We start from the raw sequence: 23,386 nt of genomic DNA, 5'->3' as shown, positions 1-23,386 counted from the left end.
TTACTACAAAAATGTTTACTATAAAATACTTAAGCTAACTTTGTATTATTTCTTAAAACAGTAAAGGGTTGGTGCTGTGGTATAGGGGGTCAAGCCAACATCTGCAGTGCCAGCACCCCATATGAGCGCCAGTTCAAGACTGGGCTGCTCCAATTCCTATCCAGCTCTCTGCTATGGCCTGGGAAATCAGTAGAAGATGGCCAAGTACTTGGGTTACTGCACCCATGTGGGAGACCTGGAAGAAGCTCCTGACTCCTGGCTTTGGACGGGCTAGCTCTGGCCATTGTAGCCATCTGAGGAGTGAACCAGCGAATGGAAGACCTCTCTCTACTTCTGCCTCTGCATAACTCTGCCTTTCAAATAAATAGATAAATCTTAAAAAAAAAAAAAAAGAAATTATTTGGGAGATTTCATAATGCTAAGATTATCACTGTTTGCAAGACTTCTTTATGAATACAGGGCAGCAATAGGATATCTAGGTATAATAAAGAAATCAATATCAGGTGAATTATAGATCTAAATGTGAAAATTAAAATAGGAGAAATTCTAGAATGGAGAACTAACTTTGGAGAGTACAAAGGCTGATAACTTGTGCTACATTAAAATTAAGAACCTCCACTTATCAAAAGACACCCTTGAAAGATAAAATGGCAAACCACTGAGGAGAAGATATGTATAACATTAATAACCAGGAAATAATTAATATCTATAAAGAATTCCTAGAATCAGTATGAAAAAGACAACACAGAAGAAAAATAAGCAAAAATACTAACTGAAAATAAAGAAAATTCTTGCTAGTATGAAACACAGTTTTAACCCCTTCCTTATTTGAACATACTCTAAAATAGAAAAAAAAAAAAAACCTTAGACAAAGATGAGAAATCTAAAAGGAAGCAGCACAGAATCTGTACAAGAAAAGAAGAAAAAAAAGTTCTATAAAGGATGTTTAAAAGAAATACACAGCAAGGAACAATCAAGAATTATTACCAACAGGGCAGGTGTTGTGGGACAGCAGGTCAAGCTGCCATGTAGGACACCTGCATCACATATCACAGTGCTGGTTCAAGTCCTGACTACTTTGCTCCTGACTAGGCTTCTTGCTATTGCACCTGTGAAGGCAGCAGATGATGGCTCAAGTATCTGGGTCCTTGCCACCAATATGAGAGAGCTGGATGAAGTTTCAGGCCAGCCCAGGTTACTGTGGGCATTTGGTAAATAAACTAGCAGATAGATGATCTTTCTGTCACTATGCCTTTCAAATCAATCAACCTTAAAAAATAAAAATAATAATAAAAAAGAATTATAGCCAAAGTATAGACAAAATTGAACCCAGTTAAGCAGGCATTTCAAAGCTGGGTTCAGAGTATCATAACACAAAAATAAAACCATCAGAGAAACTGAGAAAAGACAATCATAAAAATGAAATGATAACTGAACAAATGAAAGCAATGTAATAAATCAGTGGGAAAATGATACAAACAAAAGAAACAGTAAGTCTCAGGCAACATAAATGATGTCTCTAAATTAGGGTAATAAATTAGTGGCACCAGAAAAGAGTTAAAATCTACTTGGAGACAAAATTAATTCCCTGAAATCACATTCTTCTTGGTATTCACCCCCCACCCAATAAAACACAAGGAAAACAATCATGGCTTCAGCATTACACAGAATTCAGGCAAGAGATGCAATCAAAAGATTAACAGCAACAACAAAAATATCTGAAACATAAGCAAATTACTAAGTGCTCCAATATGGAACAAGAAAAAAATAAAGGCGAACAAACATGAGAATGAAGGTGAGATAAAGAAACAGAGAGAGAGAGAGGGGGAGAGAGGGAGAGAGAGAGAGAGAGAGAGAGAGAGAGAGAGAGAGAAATGGAACACAGGCAAAGAAGATCCAATATAAGGGTACTTCAAAATTTTTGGTGAAAGGAAACGTTTAAATCTAGGAGTACAAATGATCTTCAGAAAACTGATGGAAAATGCACATTATGAAAAACTATAATAATTTAAAAATATTTCTGCACCAAAATGAACTTAATTTTTAGATGTTGATTTTTAAGATTTTTTTTATTGAGCGAATTTATCTATTTGAGAGGCAGAGAGATGGAGATAGAAGAGACAGAGAGTCAGAGCTCTCATCTGATTTACTCCTCAAATGTCCACAGTGGCCACGGCTGAACTGGGGTTGAAGCTGGAAGCCAGGAACTCAATCCAGGTCTCCCACATGGCATCATGAGCCATTACTGCTTCCTCCCAGGGCCTGCTTTAGCAGGAAGCTGGAGTCAGGAACCAGAGCCTAGTATCAAACCCAGGCATACAGATAGGAGATGTGGGCATCTTAACCACTAGACTAAACATCTGCCCTAAGAGCAATAATTATAAATTAAAGGATGGAAAGAATGGTTTGTAAAAATCATATATTCTGACAAAACAGAAGTAATACAACTTAAAAATTGAGCAAAGGGAGAAAGAAAAATATACAATAAAATCAATGTTACGTAGGTCCTAAGTGGGATCAAAGGAAACCATTCGAAAATGATAGAATAGGGACCAGCACCGTGGTGCAGCCACCACTTGCAAAGCTGGCATCCTATAGGAGAACCAGTCTGAGTCCTGACTGCCTACTTTCACCCTGTTAATGCACATGGGAAGGCAGTGGAAGATGGCTCAAGTGCTAGGGTCCCTGTTACCCTGTGGGAGACCAGGAAAGAGTTTTTGGCTTCTGACGTTGCCGTGGCCACACCCTGGCTGTTGTGGTCATTTGGGGAGTGAACGAGTGCATGGAAGGTATCTCTCTCTGGCTTTCCCTCTCTCTTTCTGTCACTCTGCCTTTCAAATAAACAAAAGTGTCTTAAAAACAGAGTAGATAATTAAATATAAGAAAAAATGGATTAAGGCCACTATTAATTATGAGAAAAGAAATATAAAGTTCACAAAACACCAGAATAAAAAAAATTTAGAATAACAAAGAGAACACAGCCCAGGCAGAGAACAGTACATGCATAGTTCATTCAGTAATTCTAATACAGAATAACATGACAGAGTCAAGGTCAAATCTATCAGTGACTCATTAAAACTATATCCATATTGCCTTTGGAAGCAAAACGGAGTTTTGAGCTGTATGGCAAAGAAACATTAAAACCTAGTGATTCAAAGCGGCTAAAAGGGATAAAGAAAGATAAAACCAGGCCAGGGGGAACAGTAAGAACACAGAAGCTGCAATCCTGATATAAAGACATATGCGAGAAAACTTTCTAGAAATAACACCTAAATCTGTAGTTGGAAAGAGCACAACATTGACACATAGTAGTTACAACCAAGACACATCCTAGAAAAGACTCAGGAATGGAAAACTTAAAAATAAATCATTTGGTGAAACCAGCAAAAAGATCAAAGTACTTAAAAGAATCCTGGAACTGAAATAGGACATTACTTTAAAAATCAAGTATGTAGAAGTCTGCAGTTAACAGTGTTGTACTAATGTTAACTGAGTTTTGACAAAGATTATGTAGTTATATAAGATGTTAACATTAGGAAAACCTAGGCAAGGAGTGTATGGAACCTTTCTGTACTAGCTGAACTCTTCTGTAAATCTAAAATTATTTCAAAGCACTGAAGAAAAGCATCCACAATGAAACACAAAAAGAATTGGCTAAAATTACAAGGTCTGAGATAATCCATAATGGTGTTCAGATAGGCAGAATATAGGAAAAGACAATAGGGAATACACAGTAGAAGACGCTGTCATATTAGTTCTTTCCATTAGACCTCCTTTTGCAATGACAGAAATGTTCATTTTCATGAATACAGTAGCTGTTGGCCACAATGTGGCTACTGAGTACTTGATATGTGGTTAACTGAAGCTGAGAAATTTGATTTTTAACTAAATTTTTAAACGTTTAAAGGTAAATAGCTATATGTAGCTAGTGATTATCAAGTTGAACAGTGTACTTCTAGGTTTTATTAGCATAAACAGGTGATAGAGGAACAATATTGCAAAGAGGCATGGAGTCTTATGGAGTATTTTGTAGGACAAATAAGCTGGCTTCTCTGACAAATCAATGGAATGCAAAAGAAGGGCAAGGGGTGAGAGAAAGGGAAGGAAAAGATTGTTTACAGAGAGAAGAATCTTATGAGACATCAAAACTAGATGACATCTCAACTGATGCAGAAAAAGGACTTAACAAAATTCTATACCTTTTCACAATTAGTAACAAAAACACTAAACTAAGCATAGAAAGAAACTACCTCAACAGGATAAAAATGAGTAAGGAAAAGCCCTAAGCTAGTATCATAACCATTAATGAAAAACTGAAAGCTTTTCCTGTAACATTAAGAATAAATCAAGGATGCTCACTTCTCCAATTTTCATTCCATACAGTGCTAGAAGTCCTAGCCAGAGCAATCAAGCAAAAGGAGAAAGAAAAGAAAGAGAAAGTCATCCAAATCGGAAAGGAAGAAGTAAAATTATCTTTAATTATAGATGACAAGATCTTATAAATAGCAAACGCTGAAGACTGTACCGAAGAAACTGTATCAGGAATGAAAAATTTAGTAAACTTGCAGGATACAAAATCAACACAAAATAAATCAATTGTCATTTCACACAATAAGAATGAGCAACACGAAATAGAAATTAGGAAAACACCTGCATTTACAATAGTATTAACAGGAAAAAAAAACCCCTTTGGAATAAACTTAAGAGGTGAGGGACTTGTATACTGAAAATCACAAAATGTTGCTAAAAGAAACTAAAGATGGCACAAATAAATCAAAAGATATCCTAAGTTCACGAATATGAAGACATAATATTCTTAAAATGTCCCTATTACCCAAAGCAATGTGCACATTCAATGCAATTCCTATAAAAATTTCCATTTTATTTGCATTAATAGAAAAAGCTATCCTAATATTCATATGGAATTTCTAAGAACCCTGAAGAGTCAAAATAATCTTCTTGGAGCTTTCATACTTTCTGATTTCAAATCATATGAGAGTACTTTTATTAATTAAAATTTTTTATTTATTTGACAGGTAGAGTTATAGACAGTGAGAGAGAGGTCTTCCTTCTGTTGGTTCACTCCCCAAATGGTCGCCATGGCCGGAGCTGCGCCAATCCGAAGCCAGGACCCAGGTGCTTCTTCCTGGTCTCCCATGCAGGTGCAGGGCCCAAGTACTTGGGCCATCCTCCACTGCCTTCCCAGGCCACAGCAGAGAGCTGGACTGGGACTAGAACCTGGAGCCCACATGGGATGCCGGCACCCCAGGCAGAGGATTAACCAAGTGAGCCACGGCGCTGGCCCCCATACGAGGGGCCATATGAGAGTACTTTGAAAAGTTCATGGCAAATGGAACTAAAAGTTGAGTCCACTTTAGTGCAAAAAGACAAATACAGTATGATTCCACTTAGGTGAGGTAGCTAATAGAATCAAAAAGTAGAACAGTGACTGCCAGGGGCTGCATGAAGAAGGAAAAATAGAGCTGCTGTTCAATAGATAGAACTCCTGTTTTGCAAGATGTTTGAGCAATGAGAGACCTGCTGTACAACAATACGCAGAGTTAACACTACTGCACTTTAAACCTAAAAAAATGGCTAAGATGGTAAATTTTATGTGATCACAATTTCAAAAAACAAAACTAGATTATATGCATACACACACACACGTTTACATCTTGTATAGATTATGATCTGGACAAAATCACAACAAAGCGCTTATAAATGATTATTACTGAGATGATGAGGAAATTTTAATTTGGATTACATACAGAAAGTACTAAGTAATTGCTGTTAATACTGATAACATGAAAATGTATATTGGGTACATAGGGGTTCATTATGCTACTTATTTTTATTCTATCTAATTTTGTATATGATTTCAATTTTTATGCATGATTTAAAATTTTAAGTAAAATGTTAAAAAATAGTCTTAGTTTTAGAGATCAAATAGGCTATAAAGATAATCCTATTCATCTTGCCATTTTAGAAAACAAGAGCTATAGGTTCAGAGAGTTTATTAAATTTGCACATTATATTTTCTAATGGTAAAACCATGCCTAAAAATACTTGAGTCCTAATCTGCCACCTAATGCTTTATTCAGTACATAATATTAACTGTGTCATAAAAGCTCTATTAGTGATCACAGAATATACATAAATCTTGCTAAGGCTTGCTAAAACACTAAAAAATCAGTTAACAATTTTGAGTAACTGACATATCAAGTCATATTTGAAAGGATTACATATATTACTTATGAAGTTTTACAGAGAATGATTTTCTTAACTGTAAAGGAGTTTCCGTTTATTTTTATTTGAGTTTCTCACCTCAACATCAAAAACAATCCAAAGACACCCATAAGGTGCAGCCTCAAATGTAAAAACAATAATAAAGTCAGCAAAAACATAGCCTTTGTCTTGAGGAGGAAGGTAGCAGGGAGGCTCTCTCTAAGAAACATAACCACACTTCCATATACCTTATCTTTTTAAGGGCTTTTTAATACCACTAGCTGCAACATCATCATCTCCCTCTTCCCCAGTCAGAATCACAGCCCACCCGGGACCCTTGAGCAGAAACAGCACTGAATGGAAAAGGGCACTTGAGAAGAGAAGCATAGTTGTACTTTAACAGGGTCATAAAATACAAAAAGTTAAGAGGAGGAAATTGCCTATATAGAGTAGTGAGAACTAATGAGGAAATGTGGTAAAAAGGGGAAAAGACAGGGTACCTGGGTTTGAGAACTGGTTGTTAATGACTAATGAGATATGTGACCTCTCTGTCCACCTAGTTTCATAAAAATGATAGTTACCATATTTAATTAAAACTGCAAAATCAACCATTTACAAAAATGATAATTTGTGTTCATTGTGATTTAAGGACAAGAAAAGATCAGTTCATGTTTAATATATAGCTTTAAGCAAAAACGAATAATGAAAGTATTTTCCTCATAAATTTTTCATGTAAAATTTAAAAAAATACATAAGTCTTTGATAATCTCACTCTCTAGAGATAAAATGAATGGTTTCACTATTAATTGTCAACTACCATAAAAAATAAAGAGTTTCATATATTATTGTTCTACAATGAAATTACCTGGGTAATTTCTATAAAAAATCTTTTATTATAATGTAGTCATGGAGGTAATGTCACAAAATTTTATCTATTTCTTTTGGATTCTAAGTATTAATGACTAGGCAATCTGGACTGTGAAATCAAAGTCAGAAGGAAAGCCCTGGAGATATAAATAATCTATAACTTCAGGTTAACACATGTTGTGGCTTTCTGTACTATCAACTCAAGATAGTGGTGTCCAGAAACGGCAGGTCATTGTTTATCACTGCACTAAATTTGAAGTATCGGAGTAACTCACAGTTTCTTCAAGACATTGTTACAACAGTGACCCAATGTTAAAAGGTTGTTGAAAAGGTAGACACAACAGTAAAAGCATCCATGCTAAAAGATACGACTGTCCTTTCTTTGAAGTCATTTACCTTCAATACAATAGATAAAAAATGGAAAAAGAAGAAGGCTGTTATTACAATGCAGGATCAATAACTTACACTTAAAAAGGCAAATTATTAATTTTTTCCTTCTATAATATCCAAATTACCTAAAGTGAATCATATAAAATATGTATATATACTGTAATAAAAATACATGTGTAGATACAGATTTACTTATCATTTTTCTGTTCTTGAAAAGATCTGCAATTTCATAAATTATTTACCCAGATCTGTTAAAGTGGATTGAGGATTTTATTTATTGCATGTAAATAAGACTACATGACTAAATGTCCCAGGTAACAGATATTAAATGAATACATGACATTTTAGCTAATGAAGCAAAGCCATTTGTCTTGAAATTTTCTTGCTACAGAAAGAGAAACCTTTAAAAGTGTCCTTAAGTTTGCAAAAATCAGCAACTTTAATCTATCCACTTTCTTTTGACCTTTACACTCAACCTCAAAAAAATGTTCAGCAACATAAATTCGATCTCAAAAGGCTGCTGCAGATCTCATTTTCTGCTGTTTTTCCATTAGGTATTTATGGGACTTGCTAGTGTTACAAGGGACTAGTAAAACGTCAAAGTAATCCTGCAGTTCCTGTGTATGAATTCAGCTTTTCCCTTTGAGATGATAACTTTTTTCCCCCTTGCCAAGGCCTTTTCAGATTTGAGTATAAAACTAAGGCTATAGGTGTAATGTTCCATTTCAAGGTGTAGCATGAGTGCGCAGGGACTGGGGGTTGGGGGCAGGAATTAATCAGATTTAGCAGTCCAACTATTGAAATACAATAATTTTTTAAGCCATTAAAGTAGCTCGTTACACATTGGCACTAATTGAAATCACAGCATGCTTACAGAGGATAGAAAGGGAATCCAATGAGTTCCCAAGTTTGAGGAACTCAGCTGTGTGCATGCCTTCTCTTAACTGCACAGGAAACCAGCTGCTTCCATTTATGAACTGGATTGAACACATGTGCTCTAGTATACCCATGACATAATGTGAAACACTACACTTTCAAACAAGTTTGCCAAAAAGGGGGAAGGGAGTATAAATATGTTAGGTGAGACAAAAAACTTTATGTATGTGTGGGTTTTTTTTTAATATTAGTAAGGCAAGAAAGGAATTTTAACTTGTGTTTCCATTAATGTGCTTTAGAACATTCTATAAAATATATACAACAAAATCAATGAGTTCAAAATGAAATAAATTCATGTATTACAAACATAGGAGTTTATCAAAGACTAACTCTAAATCAAGCCTTAGACAAAAATATTAAATTAGTTAATAATACCTATTTCTAATCCACGATGAACAGGAACTATTTTAGCTAAGCAATACTGGTCTGCAAGACTCAAGCTTTCCTTAATTTATACAAAACTAGATCAAATTATCCCCATTTGCCCCATCTCAGTTAATGGAAGTTCCATCCTTGTCTTATTTCTTTCTCTCACTAACTCCTTCTTTCTCTAATTAACTACTTCCAACAGCAAATTCTACTATATGTACCTGCACAGTATATTCAGAACCTGATTGCTTCTCACTAAGTCCATTGCTAATACTCTAGTCCAAGCAATCATATTTCTCATTTACATTACTGGAACAACCTCCAAATTGATCTCCCTATGTTTATCTTTGTCCCATTTAGGTCCTTGTATGCGTACATAGCAGCCAGAGTAAACCAACAGAAATACAAATCAGGTTATGTTTCTTCTCTTCTAAACAAAACTCTCTCCAAAGGCTCTTTTTTGCTTCATTCTTTTTTTTTTTTTTTTTTTTTTTTTTGACAGGCAGAGTTAGACAGTGAGAGAGAGACAAAGAGAAAGGTCTTCCTTTTTCCGTTGGTTCACCCTCCAATGGCCACTGCACTGATCCGAAGCCAGGAGCCAGGTGCTTCTCCTGGTCTCCCATGCAGGTGCAGGGCCCAAGCACTTGGACCATCCTCCTCTGCTTTCCTGGGCCACAGCAGAGAGCTGGACTGGAAGAGGAGCAACCAGGACAGAATCCAGTGCCCCGACCGGGATTAGAACCTGGGGTGCCGGCGCTGCAGGCAGAGGATTAGCCTGGTGAGCCACGGCGCCAGCCTCTTTGTTTCATTCTTTCACTCTACAACTACATCTACTACTACTTTTCCCATGCTCATTCTACTCCAGGCCTATTATTCTCCTGTTTCTTAACAAGTTCCATGCTTCTGGCATCTATGCTTTGTACATGTTTTTTATTCCTATGTCTAGATTGCTTTTAATATCTGCATGACTTAAATTATTGCAATCTGTATTCAGATATCATCTTTGTAGAAGCAACTTTCCTTACTGATTCTATTTAAACGTGCAACTTTCCTCTTGAAGTCTGAGCACTCTTTTCCTCTTTATGGTTTATTTTTCTCCATAGTTCACAATAGCCATCTAATATACTAAATATTTTGTTTAAAGAACTAATATTTAATAGGTGAGCACCTTAAGGGCAGTAATTTATATTTGCTTTTGTCACTGCTATATTTTCAGCATCTACAAAAGTGGCAGGGGGCTTTTCCCCCCCTGTAGCGCTGCTGGGCCTGCAGGTCTGTGTCGAGCCGCGGTTGCGGGTCTCTGTTCCGCAGGATGGGGTTTGTTAAAGTTGTCAAGAACAAGGCCTACTTTAAGAGATACCAAGTGAAGTTTCGAAGACGGCGAGAGGGTAAAACTGATTACTATGCTCGGAAACGCTTGGTGATCCAGGATAAAAATAAGTACAACACACCCAAATACAGGATGATAGTTCCTGTAACTAATAGAGATATCATTTGTCAGATTGCTTATGCCCGTATAGAAGGGGATATGATAGTCTGTGCAGCTTATGCACACGAACTGCCAAAATACGGTGTCAAAGTTGGCCTGACCAATTATGCTGCAGCATATTGTACTGGCCTGCTGCTGGCTTGCAGGCTTCTCAATAGGTTTGGCATGGACAAGATCTATGAAGGCCAAGTGGAGGTGACTGGAGATGAATACAATGTGGAAAGCATTGATGGTCAACCTGGTGCCTTCACCTGCTATTTAGATGCAGGCCTTGCCAGAACTACTACTGGCAATAAAGTTTTTGGAGCCCTGAAGGGAGCTGTGGATGGAGGCTTGTCCATCCCTCACAGTACCAAACGATTCCCTGGTTGATTCTGAAAGCAAGGAGTTTAATGCAGAAGTACATCGGAAGCACATTATGGGGCAGAATGTTGCAGATTACATGCGTTACCTAATGGAAGAAGATGAAGATGCTTACAAGAAGCAGTTCTCTCAGTACATAAAGAACAATGTGACTCCAGACATGGAGGAGATGTACAAGAAAGCCCACGCGGCTATACGAGAGAATCCAGTGTACGAGAAGAAGCCCAAGAGAGAAGTTAAAAAGAAGAGGTGGAACCGTCCCAAAATGTCCCTTGCCCAGAAGAAAGATCGGGTAGCTCAAAAGAAAGCAAGCTTCCTCAGAGCTCAGGAGCGGGCTGCTGAGAGCTAAACCAAACAATTTTCTATGAAGATTTTTCTGATAAAGACAATAAACTTATTGACCAAGCAAAAAAAAAAAAAAAAGTGGCAGGGGGCAGTGGTGTGGTGGGTAAAGCCACCGTCTGCAGTGCTGGCATCCCATATGGGCTCCAGTTCTAGTCCCAGCAGCTCTACTTCTGATCCAGCTCTCTGCTATGGCCTGGGAAAGCAGTAGAAGATGTCCCAAGTGCTTGGGCCTCTGTATCCGCATGGGAGATCTGGAAGAAGCTCCTGGCTCCTGGCTTTGGATCAGTGCACCTCTGGCCATTGTGGCCATCTGGAGTGTGAACCAGTAGATGGAAGACCTCTCTCTGCCTCTCTGTAACTCTGCCTTTCAAACAAACAAATAAACCTTAAAAAAAAAAAAAAAAAAAAAAAAAGTGGCAGGCATTTAGTAAGTGAATTAATTATGTAAAACAGAATGTAAATTTAAGTACATTTCCAAAAGTAAAGTATCTTTTGAACTTTTGCTTATGTATCTTTGGAATAAAATTAATTAAAAAGCATATGAAATATTTTTTCTCGTATGGTAGAAAAATACACAGCAAAAACTCAAAAATAATTTTATTCCATGAATTTCTTACATATTCTTATTTTAACAAACCAAGAATACACCCACATGCTGTTTTCACAAAGATTACCATGTCCAAACAAAACTGGAACACCAAGGACATGGGAAAAGTTGAACAGCATGTATAAAGTGTATTTGGTATGTATGAAGGTTCTTTAAAAATTCATGGAAAATGGAATTATATTGTAAGCGTGCTTTGGTGGAAAAATTTTTGAAATCCAGAGCAAGTTTCTTCTTCTTCTTCTTTTAATATTTATTTATTTGCTTGAAAGGCAGAGTTAGAGAGAGAGAGAGGAGGAGACAGAGAGATCTTCCATCTGCTGGTTCACTCCCCAGATCACCACAATGGCCAGGGCTGGGCCAAGCCAAAGCCAGGAACTATGAGCTTCTTTTAGGTGCAGGGATCCCCCTGGGTGCAGAGGCCCAAGCTTGGACCACCTTCTGCTGCTTTCTCAGGTGCATTAGCAGGGAGCTGGAGTGGAAGTGGAGCAGCCAGAACTCAAAATGGCGTCCATATGGGATGCTGGCACTGCAGATGGTGGCTTCAGCCACTGCACCATAGTGCCAGCCCCTATATCAAATTTCTTCATCATATTTCCCACAAACTTTTTGAAGACCCTCTCCTATATGTAGATTTTAACATTTTTTAGTACCAAATAAACATATCTTTTAATTCTGCTTTCCGCAAACCTTTTCAAGTTCTCTCATTGTGTTAAGTATGTTCTTAGCGGGGACTGGCACTGTGGTGTAGTAGGTAGCACCGGCTCCAAAAAATAAAATTTTTTAAAAAATGTTTTTTAGTGGTCTCTTTTTCCTTTGTACAATACTTTACACATATAATTTGGGGAACACATAAATAACACATATGTAAAGGAATTTTTGGATATATAGAAGAATATATCAATTCAGATTAATTATTAAAGCAATAGTAATTTCTAATTCAGTAAACCTCCTATTAAGAACTTTTGTACGTGGCTGGGGAAGTGGCAAAGTAGGTAAAGCCACCATGGGTAAAGCGCTGCCCCTTGGGATGCTGTCATTCCAAATGGGTGCCAGTTCGAGTCCTGGCTGCTCCATTTCTGAACCAGCTCTCTGCTAATGAGCTTGGGGAAGCAGCACAAAATGGCCCCAGTGCTTGGGCCCCTGCAACCAAACTGGGAGAACAGGATGAAACTCCTGGCTTCAACCTGGCTCAGCCCTGGCCGTTGTGGCCATTTGTGGAGTGAACTAATGGATGGAAGATATCTCTTTCTCCCTCTCCCCATCTTCCCCCCACAACGCCTCTCTCTTCCTCTGCCTCTCCCTCCCTGTAACTCTGTCTTAAAAATAAATAAATCTTAAAAAAGTTTTGTTTATGATATGTCTCTTACAATATACTTGAGCTCTATGGTTTCAAATAACAATCTAATTTTTTAAAGAACATTTCCCTGAATCTTATAAATAATTTTATGTATCCATTGCCTGGTTGCAGACAAGGATTGAGGTGGTTTATAAGGATGTAAAAAAGACAAGATATCATGACAAGTACTTGGTGGTAAAGAAGAAAGCAGAATAAACATAAAAATGCATGCTATAATCTATACAACACAGCTTTGCTTTTAGCTTTCTGACAGCTAACGGGAAAAATGAAATATGGTGACAAAACTAAAATTGTACAAAAGGCTGGGAAATTTGGTAAATAATACTTCTTTAAAAACTATACAAAGAGAACATATTCACTTAATAGATCAAAATGGCTGAAGACTTTTTGTTTTCCACATTTATTGATGAACGATCATGGTTTCAGAATTACATAAGGCTGCTGTGAGATTTTCAAAATTCTTCAATCCATCAATTATGGAGATACTAAAACTTACATTTTTATACTTAATATTATGTGAGAGTCATCTTTCCTTTTTTGCATCTCTAAACTTAATACTCTATCCTCATTATAGTTTTCTCTCTTCATGTAAAGGACTTGAGGTTTTTATGATAAATAAACTTATTTCAGAAGGGTACTTGTATATTTAATATGCTGTACATAATAACCAAAGTATGCTACACAGGATGCTAGACAGTTAACTCATTCCCTATGTCAGATCACAGCAAACATCAGTTGAACTATGAATGCTAAATTTGTGAATGTCAATGTATTATCCTATTCTTTCATTTTGAAGCTGATAATTCCACTGTGACTAAACTAGAAGTCTCTACCTGTCAGTCAAAATATTTGGATTTAAAAATTCAGATATGGGAGCTGTTTTCAGAGCTGGCTGCTCCACTTCCAACCCAGCTATCTGCTAATGTACCTGGGAAGGCAGACTGCCCAAGTCATTGGGTCCCTGCAACCCAAATGGGAGACCCAGATGAAGATTCTGGCTCTGGGTTTGGCCTGGCCCAGCTCTGGCCACTAAGGCCATTTGGGGAATGAACCAGCAGATGGATGATCTCTCACTTGCATGAAACCTCTTCCTCTAATTCTGACTTTCAAGTAAATAAATAAATCTTTCAAAGATCAGATACGAAACATATGTAACTTATTGAATTACTTGAAGTAACTTTAATAATAGTTTCTGGAAGCAAATGTGGTCTATATTTAAGAAAAAAATCTTTTTTTCCTGAAAATGATATACAGAATTTAAGAGAAGCTCTGAGAAGGTACTATTCTCTTACAAAGAAGTTTTAGCTTTCCTGGGATTATCAAGTTAAAAATCTTTTTTCTTTTTTTTAAAGATTTTTTATTTATTTGTTTGAGAGGTAGAGTTACAGACAGTGAGAGGGAGGCTGGCACCACAGCTCACTTGGCTAATCCTCCACCTGCGGCACCGGCACTCCGGTTCTAGTCCCAGTTGGGGTGCTGGATTCTGTCCCGGTTGCTCCTCTTTCAGTCCAGCTATCTGCTGTGGCCCAGGAGGGCAGTGGAGGATGGCCCAAGTGCTTGGGCCCTGCACCCACATGGGAGACCAGGAGGATGCACCTGGCTCCTGGCTTCAGATTGGCACAGCGCACTGACCATAGTGGCCATTTGGGGGGTGAACCAACAGAAAAAGGAAGACCTTTCTCTCTGTCTCTCTCTCTAACTCTGCTTGTCAGAAAAAAAACAAAAACAAAAACAAAAAAACAACACAAAAACCTGAGAGGGGAGAGACAGAGAGAAAGGTCTTCCTTCTGTTGGTTCACTCCCCAAATGGCTGCAACGGCCAGAGCGGGGCCTATCTGAAGCCAGAAGCTTTTTCCTGGTTTCCCATGTGGGTGCAGGGGCTCAAGCACTTGGGCCATCTTCTACTGCTTTCCCAGGCCACAGGAGAGAGCTAGATTGGAAAAGGAGCAGCTGGGACTAGAACCAGCGCCCATATGGGATGCCAGCGCTGCAGGAGGAGGATTAGCCTACTGCACCACAGTGCCAGCCCCAAAATCTTTTTTCTTAATATGCTGTATATGCTCTAATTTTCCCCAATTATTCATTTTTCCCATGCTCTCTAAAATAGGGTAACAATGCAGGGGTGGACAATGTATAGCCCATGATCCAAATAAAGGCCCGTGAAATGATTTGGTCTGGCCCGACTAAAGCAACTGCAGGCGAGACTTGAAATTCGGTAAATCTACAAGCTAATTGTTAAACTGATAATTCCGTATGGCCTGTGAATGATGTTATAAATGGACCTTGGTAGAAAAAAGGTTCCCTAGTCCAGATTTAGACTTTATATAATTTTAAAAGATCCATTAATAATAACATAAAGCTATCAAATCAATGTACTAAATTAGGACTTGGTGCTGTGGTATAAAAACAAAACAAAAAAAAAAGAGATAGAAGAAAGGGATTAGACTATCCTCAAAACCTGTAAGGAATTTGTGTAAGATTTAAAACAGACACAAGCTTTTAAAGTCAAAAACGTTCAAATGCAACAGTTAATCCACATAATAATTCAACAACCAACAGAGATTCAAAGTTCTAACAGATACCATATGCAACTTGTAATAAAACCTGAGTTAAGATATTTCAGGCAACAGGATAATTTCATTTTCCATTTTAAATACTCATTTATTTTTAGTTAACTGGCTATGATGAAGCACATGAAAATGCTGTTCTTATTGTACAATAAAATCCTATACAGATAAGTTATTTTATTGTTAGTCAAGAAGCTAAGACTTGAATAACAATATTACAAAAATATTTGTCTAAGTTTTCCATGTTTTTATGAAAGATATACTGAATTTACTGTTAACTGTATAAAATCCAGTACCTGTTTAGGTAAGGAAATATACGAAACAGCAGGAAAGTTATATTTAGCCCACAAGATGTACAAATTCCAAATCATCAATTATAATGAATGCCTACTATGTGTAAAGCTCTATGTCAGCTATAAATGGAATATATCTTGACAAGAGTTCATCCTATTGTAAAAGAAACTAAAAAAAATTTAGTTAAATGCAAGGACAAGATAGCTAAAGGATAGCCCACATTTTAAGTCAGAACGAAAACACTGAAATGCAAATATATTACAAATAGATCTTTTTCTTGTCAAAATAACCAGTCTTTGAGGATTCTAACAAAATAGGGTCATCATAGTCATGCAGACTAGGAAGATGGGAAGTCTGAAAATAGAAACAATGTACAGATGTTAGCTGAGTAAAGCAAGAAGTATATTTATCATTTTTTGCTAACAGTTTTTGAGACAAAGGAGTAAGTGTCTAGCAGCAGAACTAAGAGAAGCTGGGAATTCAAATGGCATTGTTAAAAGGAAGTTATCATCTTCCATTTCTGGTTTCTCAAGTTTATAGTTGGTTTATGCTAAGGATTTACTCTAAGTATTCCTTACTTTAATCACAGAAGATGTTCTGTAAATTTAAAGACAGAAAATTGGCAACCCCCATCAGTAGTATTTCAGTATTACAATAGCTTCTTTTATTAGAAACTCAGTACTCCTAATTCATTCATCTGCTAGACAGAACTTCCTGGCTAACAGTCCATTGTGATGACATAATTTCTGACATTCTCACTAAAATAGAGACTATCTGGACTAATAATTATAGTTTTATTTTAAATATTTTCTTAAGCTATTTGTAATTCATGGAATAAAAGAAACACTTTACTAGGACATCCACATCATATCCTATCATCCTAAAGGGAAAACTCACAGAGATAAAGAAACAAAAAACAAAACCTTACAGATTTCATGTTTGGTTAGCGACAATTTTGCTTATACTACAGTTGTCTACAGCACAATTTAGTGTCTAAATTGTACATGATGGGAGGCAAAGGTTAATACGATAATCTGGCACTCAGATAAAACCACTTACACTGAATATAAAATCATAGCTGAAATTGTAGGAAAAATAAATATACTTCAATAAGGATTTTCCCACCATTCAAATTACTAAAAAATCTAATGACATTTATTAATATCTGTAAAACTATAATCTTTTTACATTCATGCGATTCCTTTTAAACATTACTGTACAACTCCTAGTTTACATGTAAGAAAAAAAGAGTATCAAACCCACAAATTGAATATAAAAATATCTGATATTTCATAGTCACAGAACAATAGACTTTAAGTAAGTAAAGCCACCAAAATATGCTCCATTCCCCTTCCCACACAATCAAAATAATTTGTATGTCTGTGTAAGCGTGAATTAATATCACACAGTATATGTCAAGAGGTCCTTTTGGTACACAGAGGTATCACAACAAGGAGTGTTTTGTTTTTCTATCAAAAACTGCTTTATATGGGATAAGCTTGGGAGAATAATGCTCAAAGAGTGCTCATAGCAGGTGTTCTTTCACAGTATTTTCCCCTTGGGGTGGAGGAACAGTTAGATAGCCAGAGACAGAAACAAGCCTCTAAACCCAAGTCTCTTTCTAATCTGAACTTTGAAAATAGAGTGGCTTCTATTTCTTAAGTACAATTATGGGGAAAAATAGACTTAGAGGGGAGCTAAAAACAAAGACGTGCTCACAGGGTGGGTGGGGCTGAAACATATTTGGATACTTTTCCTCTTTTTAAAAATCACTGGAAGAAAAGAAAGAATCAATAAAAGTTGTATGGCAATTAAGGAGGGGAAATGCCTAATTTAGCATTGAAAATATTTGAATTTCAGGTAGAAATTTTTTGTTGTTATTGTTTTAGTAATTCCCAAACAGTGTCTAGCTGAATTCTAGTATGCCTTGAAATATAAAAAGATGTTCTGGATAAAAAAGTTTTATCCCATAGTAAAGAAAACTGCAAATTTTGCCTATCTTACATTTTCCAATTGATTTGAAAATCAAGCATTTTATAGAATATAACTTAGAAAACATTGCTTTTTATCATATGTCAAGATAGATACATGATTATGTTTAAATAAATATAAATGTTTTTAAGATTTATTTATTTATTTGTAAGAGTGAGAGAGAGGGAAGGATGGAAGTGAGGAGAGAGATAATCTACCCATCTTCCATTCCCAGACTCACTCCTCAAATGGTAGCAACAGCCAGAGCTGGGCCAGGCTGAAGCCAGGAACCTGGAACTCCATCTGGGTTGCCCAAATGGGTATCAGGGGAATTGGACCACTCTCTGTTTCCTTCCAGGACACATTAGCAGGGAACTGGATCAGAAGTGGAATAGCTGGGATTTGAACTGGCACTACCATATGGTATGTCAGCACTGCAAGCAGAGGCTTAATCTGCTATGCTTCAACACTGGCACCCAAATAAATATTTTAATCAAGTTTTGGTTAACCGTTTCTCGTTTTTTTTTTTTTCCCATATTAAGCCTTAGCAGAGCAAAAGAACTTTCCAGTCAAGAAAAAACCGCTGGTGGGCATGTGGGCTAATTCTAAAATTTAAGCAGATAAGTATTGCATAAAGAATTGGTATGGAAAAGAAAGCAATTTATTTTTGTTTGGGGAAGATGAGACATGTGGGAAATTGGTAGTATAGATATGGAATAAAGAATGGTTTATAGCAAACTGGATTAGCCTTACTTTTGTAGAACTAGAGGGCAATAAAAGAATTTCTGAAGCCAAATGGAATTACAACATATCACTTTTTTTTTTTTTTTTTTAAGGTAACCTCAGAGTACCCATACCTGAATGACAGAAAAGAGAAGTAACTTGAAACTAGGTGGTGGTGGTAAACATGAGGGCTCCAACGGATAATCTTAAGTTAAAATTTCTTGGTTATCTATTACTTAACCTCTAATTTTATATTCATGATGACATGAAATACCTCTGATATCTTTAAGATGGTCTGAAAGGCAGAGGCTTAGGTCAAGTCTTTTAATTTCTTTTATTTGAAAGGCAGAAAGAGAGATCTTTCATCCATTGGTTCACTCCCTAAACACCTGTAATAGCCAGAGTTGGACCAGACTGACGCCAGACACCTGGAACAAATCTGGGTCTCCCAAGTGGGTGGCAGAATCCCAAATAGTTGGACCATAATCTGTGCATTAGTAGGGTACACACTGGAAGGAAGCTGGAATCAGAAGTGAAATCAGGACCCAACCCCCCACACGTGGGCTGCAGGTATCCTAGGTGGTATCTTTAGATCTTTCCCCAAGTGTGTCTGAATGCTGTGCTAAACACCTGCCCTGTGCTTTTTTTTTTTTTAAACCAGGAAAATAATCCAACGATCTTGGCAATGTTTCTATTTAATCAGTCATTCAACAAGGACTTAGTTATCACATTATATGCTAACCAATGGCTAGAGGGCCACAAACATTCTCTCCTTTGCACATACCCACTCCTCTCATCAAGCAACATATTTTATTTTTTATCTCAGAAAACTCAAGCATGTTGCACTCTGTATTTCCTCTTTCTGGAAACTGGTATCAAAGATACAAAAATGACTTGCTGTCACCCTTAATTTCTGTCTCTGTCAACAGACCCTTCTTGAAAGAGATCTTCTATGAGCGCCCTTTCAAAAAGAGTATTGCCACCAATCTCTGCCAGTCATCCTCTAACAGATTTCCCTGGTTTACCCTTCTATGGAAGTACTGAACTGCTACCTGACATGCTATGTGTTTGTTTATTACATCCTACACCATCCTCTTGTTACCCAAGATGAAAGGTTCCTGCAAGACTGGTGGGAACTCTATGTCTTCCTTACTGATATGACAGAACAGACATGAATGCTGCAGGGACTTTTTGTTCCTGTGGTGTAACCGGCATCAGGTGTATAGTACAAACTCAGCAAATATTGGTTGTTGAATCTGTGAATGGAACATGAGTGGAATTGACCAAGTCAGGAAGTGATAACTGAAGCAAAATCTGATGGAACCACAGAGTTACCAAAGTAAAGAGATGTGGGAAGGTAAGAGAGCTGGCCAAGCAGAGAAGACTAAAACCTGAAGGGTGGTCAGTGTTGTCAAACTCAGAAAGCATTGTGTGAAGACCACTAAGAAATTCAAGCTGAAACAAAGGCAGGTAGAAAAGATCTGTTTAGAAGCCAAAAATATCTTTAAATTCACCTTCAAAGATGTATCTAAAGGAAGAGGCAAAGAATGGCTATCTCAGTGTCTTATGACAACAAAAATTTTTTTCAGAAATACTCGTTTAATTCAGATGAGGCAAGTATTTTCTACGTAACATAAATGAAAGCAATTTAGGAGTAAGGAAATCAAACCCAGTGCTTCAGATCCTATCAGTGAAATTAACAAATCACATTACTTCTTATATCAGTGAGAATGTCAGCTTTCTAAGCTATTCATAAAAAGACAAGCAATACTAAATTAAACTCAACTAAAATACCAGGGCTAACTAATCACCTCTTCTAAATTAGAACATTGCCTCGAACACGGGTCTATTCTAAAGAAATACAATGGGGGCCGGTGCTGTGGCTCAGCGGGTAAAGCCACCACCTGCAGTGCCTGCTTGTGGCCTGGGAAAGCAGCAGAAGATGGCCCAAGCCTTGGGCCCCGGCACCTATGAAGGAGACCTGGAAGAAGCTCCTGGCTCCAGATTGGCGCAGCTCCGGCAGCTGCAGCCAGTTGGGGAGTGACCGAGTGGATAAAAGACCTCTCCTTCTCTCTCTGTGTAACCGTGACTTTTAAGTAAAATAAACAAATCTTTAAAAAAAAAAAAAAAAAGAAAGAAGAAATACAATGAATTTTTTCTTCATGGGGCTGACACTGTGGTGCAGTGGGTTAAGCTGCAGCCTGAGATACCAACATCCAACATGGATGCTAGTTTTGAGTCCCAGCTGCTCTACTTCTGATCCAGCTCTCTGCTAATGTACCTGGGAAAGCAGGGGAAGATGGCCCACTCTGTGTCCATGTGAGAGATCCAGATGAAACTCCTGGTTTTGGTCTAGCCCAGCCCAGCCCTGGCTATTGCAGCCATATGGGGAGTAAAGCAGTGGATGGAAGATCTCCCTGACTCTCCCTCTCTCTCTGGAATTCTGCCTTTCAAATAAACAATAAATTAAAAAAAAACTTTTTTTTTGACAGGCAGAGTGGACAGTGTGAGAGACAGAGACAGAGAGAAAGGTCTTCCTTTACTGTTGGTTCACCCTCCAATGGCTGCTGCGGCCGGTGTGCTGCAGCGCGCTGATCTGAAGCCAGGAGCCAGGTGCCTTTCCTGGTCTCCCATGCAGGTGCAGGGCCCAAGCACTTGGGCCATCCTCCACTGCCTTCTTGGGCCACAGCAGAGAGCTGGACTGGAAGAGGAGCAACCGGGACAGAATCCGGCACCCCAATCGGTACTAGAACCTAGTGGCCGGCGCCGCAGGCGGACAGTTAGCCTATTGAGCCGTGGTGCCAGCCAACAATAAATTTTTAAAAATAGAATTTTCTTCATTCTTATATCAAAATAAGCTATTTGTCAAATATGTTACTATTATTATTAGGTACAGATTTTCATTTCATTTGGAGTCCGAACTGTCTTTTGGAATTCCCTTAACTTTAAATATACAAACTTATTGAGGGGAAATACACTTCAGAACAAACATTTCCTACAAATCTACATAATGTAACATAGAGATTGGTACATAATTTAATTTCATTTTAACTTTTTTTTTAAAGATTTTTATTTATTTATTTATTTGAAAGGCAGAGTTACAGTGAGGCAGTGGCAGAGGCAGAGAGAGAGAGAGAGGTCTTCCATCTGCTGATTCACTCCCCAAATGGTAGTAACGGCTGGAACTGTGCCAATCCGAAGCCAGAAGCCTGGAGTTCTTCCAAGTCTCCCACATGGGTGCAGGGGCTCAAGGACTTGGGCCGTCCTCTGCTGCTTTCCCAGGCACATTAGCAGGGAGCTGGATCAGATGTAGAGTAGCCAGGACTCAAACTGGAGCCTACATGGGATACTGGCACTGCAGACAGCATCTGTACCCACTATGCCACAGTTCTGGCCTCAACTTTTTTCTTCTTTATCCCCTTTGTTCTTTCTAATTAATTGAGAGGCAGATACATACACACACACATACACACACACACACACACACACACAGAGAGAGAGAGAGAGAGAGAGAGAGAATATGAATCTGCTGGTTCACTCCACAAATGCCTGCAATGGAAGAGGCTGGGCCAAGGCTGATGCCAGGAGCCAGGAACTCAATCTAGATCTCCACGATGAGTGGCCAGAACTCTATGAATGAGCCATCACTGCTGCCACCTAGAGTTTGAATTAGCATGAAGCTGGAGTTGGGAGCCAGAAGTGTGCATCTAAGCAGGGCATCATGACATGGGACACAGGCATCTCAAATGTCAGGCCAAATGCCCATCCCTAAAAATACCTTTAAAGCAAACTTTTAGTGAGTATTTCTTGTAGCCATGCACTGTTCTATACAATCTACATATGAATATATCACAGTTTATTTGAAGGAGGTAGGTATTATTATCATCATCTCTATTGATGGGCTCAGGATATAACATCCTCAAATATGGCACCTTCACATATCGATTCTTTGAAGGTGAAGGAATTTGGGAAAGTACAAAGGTCTTTTTGATCTTCCAGGAGTCTTTTCCTGGACATAAGATGCTGGACATAAAACCTGTGACCTATTTTTTTGACCCCCCTCTTATGGAGGCTGTAAGACCTCATGTGAGAGCTGCTCTCCCTGTAAAGGAACATCCTTAACTCTGCAGATGAAGTAACAGAGAGGAATCCAACAGGCCTTCTACGTTTTCCCAGTTTACACACATCCTCATCCTCTTACCCTATCGTGTTTCTACATGACTGGCTATTACTCACAAAACCTCTAAGAAAACAGTGACAAACACCAGGGACACAACTTCCAAGAGCACCTGTCTATCTTCTGGATGTTTCATCAAATGCCAGAAACACTTGGGGTGGGCCAGGTTGAACCCAGAATCCCAGAACTCAGTTTGGGTCTTCCACTTGGATGATAAGGACCCAACTACTTAAGTCATCACCTGCTGTCTCCCGGGATGTACATTAACAGGAAGATGGAATTCAAAGTGGTGCTGGTACTCAAACCCAGTAACTCCAATATGGGATGTTGGTGCCTCAAGTGGCATTTTAACCACTTTGCTAAATTACAACTCCCGAAATAATTTTTAAATTGGGGAACAAAGAAATGGTATCAATGACTTCTAACACTCATAAATCAAGTGAAAAAATATTTTATTTGATCACTGCTATAGTTTTCTCAAAGACTTAGGTGACCTTTATTTGGCATTCTTACTTCTGATGTGCTAGAGAAAGGTCAATCCACCAAAAAAGGAACCAAAAATATTATGGACATGATATTAGCTATAAGAAAATTTTAAATTATTAATAAAGCTCCAATTTAAAGAGTTCTGCCCCCCCCACAAGCTTAAAGTATGTGTTTTTTTTAAAAAAAATAATTAAATATTTTTTAGATTTAATTCTTGTCA

The 23,386-nt window shown here is 37.8% G+C and overlaps 1 protein-coding gene and 1 pseudogene across 4 annotated transcripts in view; one reads left to right on the top strand and one right to left on the bottom strand.

Moving 5' to 3' along the window:
- Positions 1 to 23,386, bottom strand: part of ADK (adenosine kinase) — a 598,204-nt gene that overhangs the window by 223,464 nt on the left and 351,354 nt on the right. The window lies entirely within an intron of this gene.
- Positions 9,257 to 11,062, top strand: LOC100356224 (large ribosomal subunit protein uL18 pseudogene; annotated as a pseudogene). The gene has a single exon (XR_016220974.1). The product of XR_016220974.1 is annotated as a large ribosomal subunit protein uL18 pseudogene (transcript).

Source organism: Oryctolagus cuniculus, chromosome 15 (genome assembly GCF_051225735.1).
Source record: "Oryctolagus cuniculus isolate XC-2025 breed Fujian yellow rabbit chromosome 15, ASM5122573v1, whole genome shotgun sequence".
Classification (NCBI taxonomy): Eukaryota; Metazoa; Chordata; class Mammalia; order Lagomorpha; family Leporidae; genus Oryctolagus; species Oryctolagus cuniculus.
Note: the sequence above shows the minus strand (reverse complement) of the source record. Positions and strands in the feature narration are given on the sequence as shown.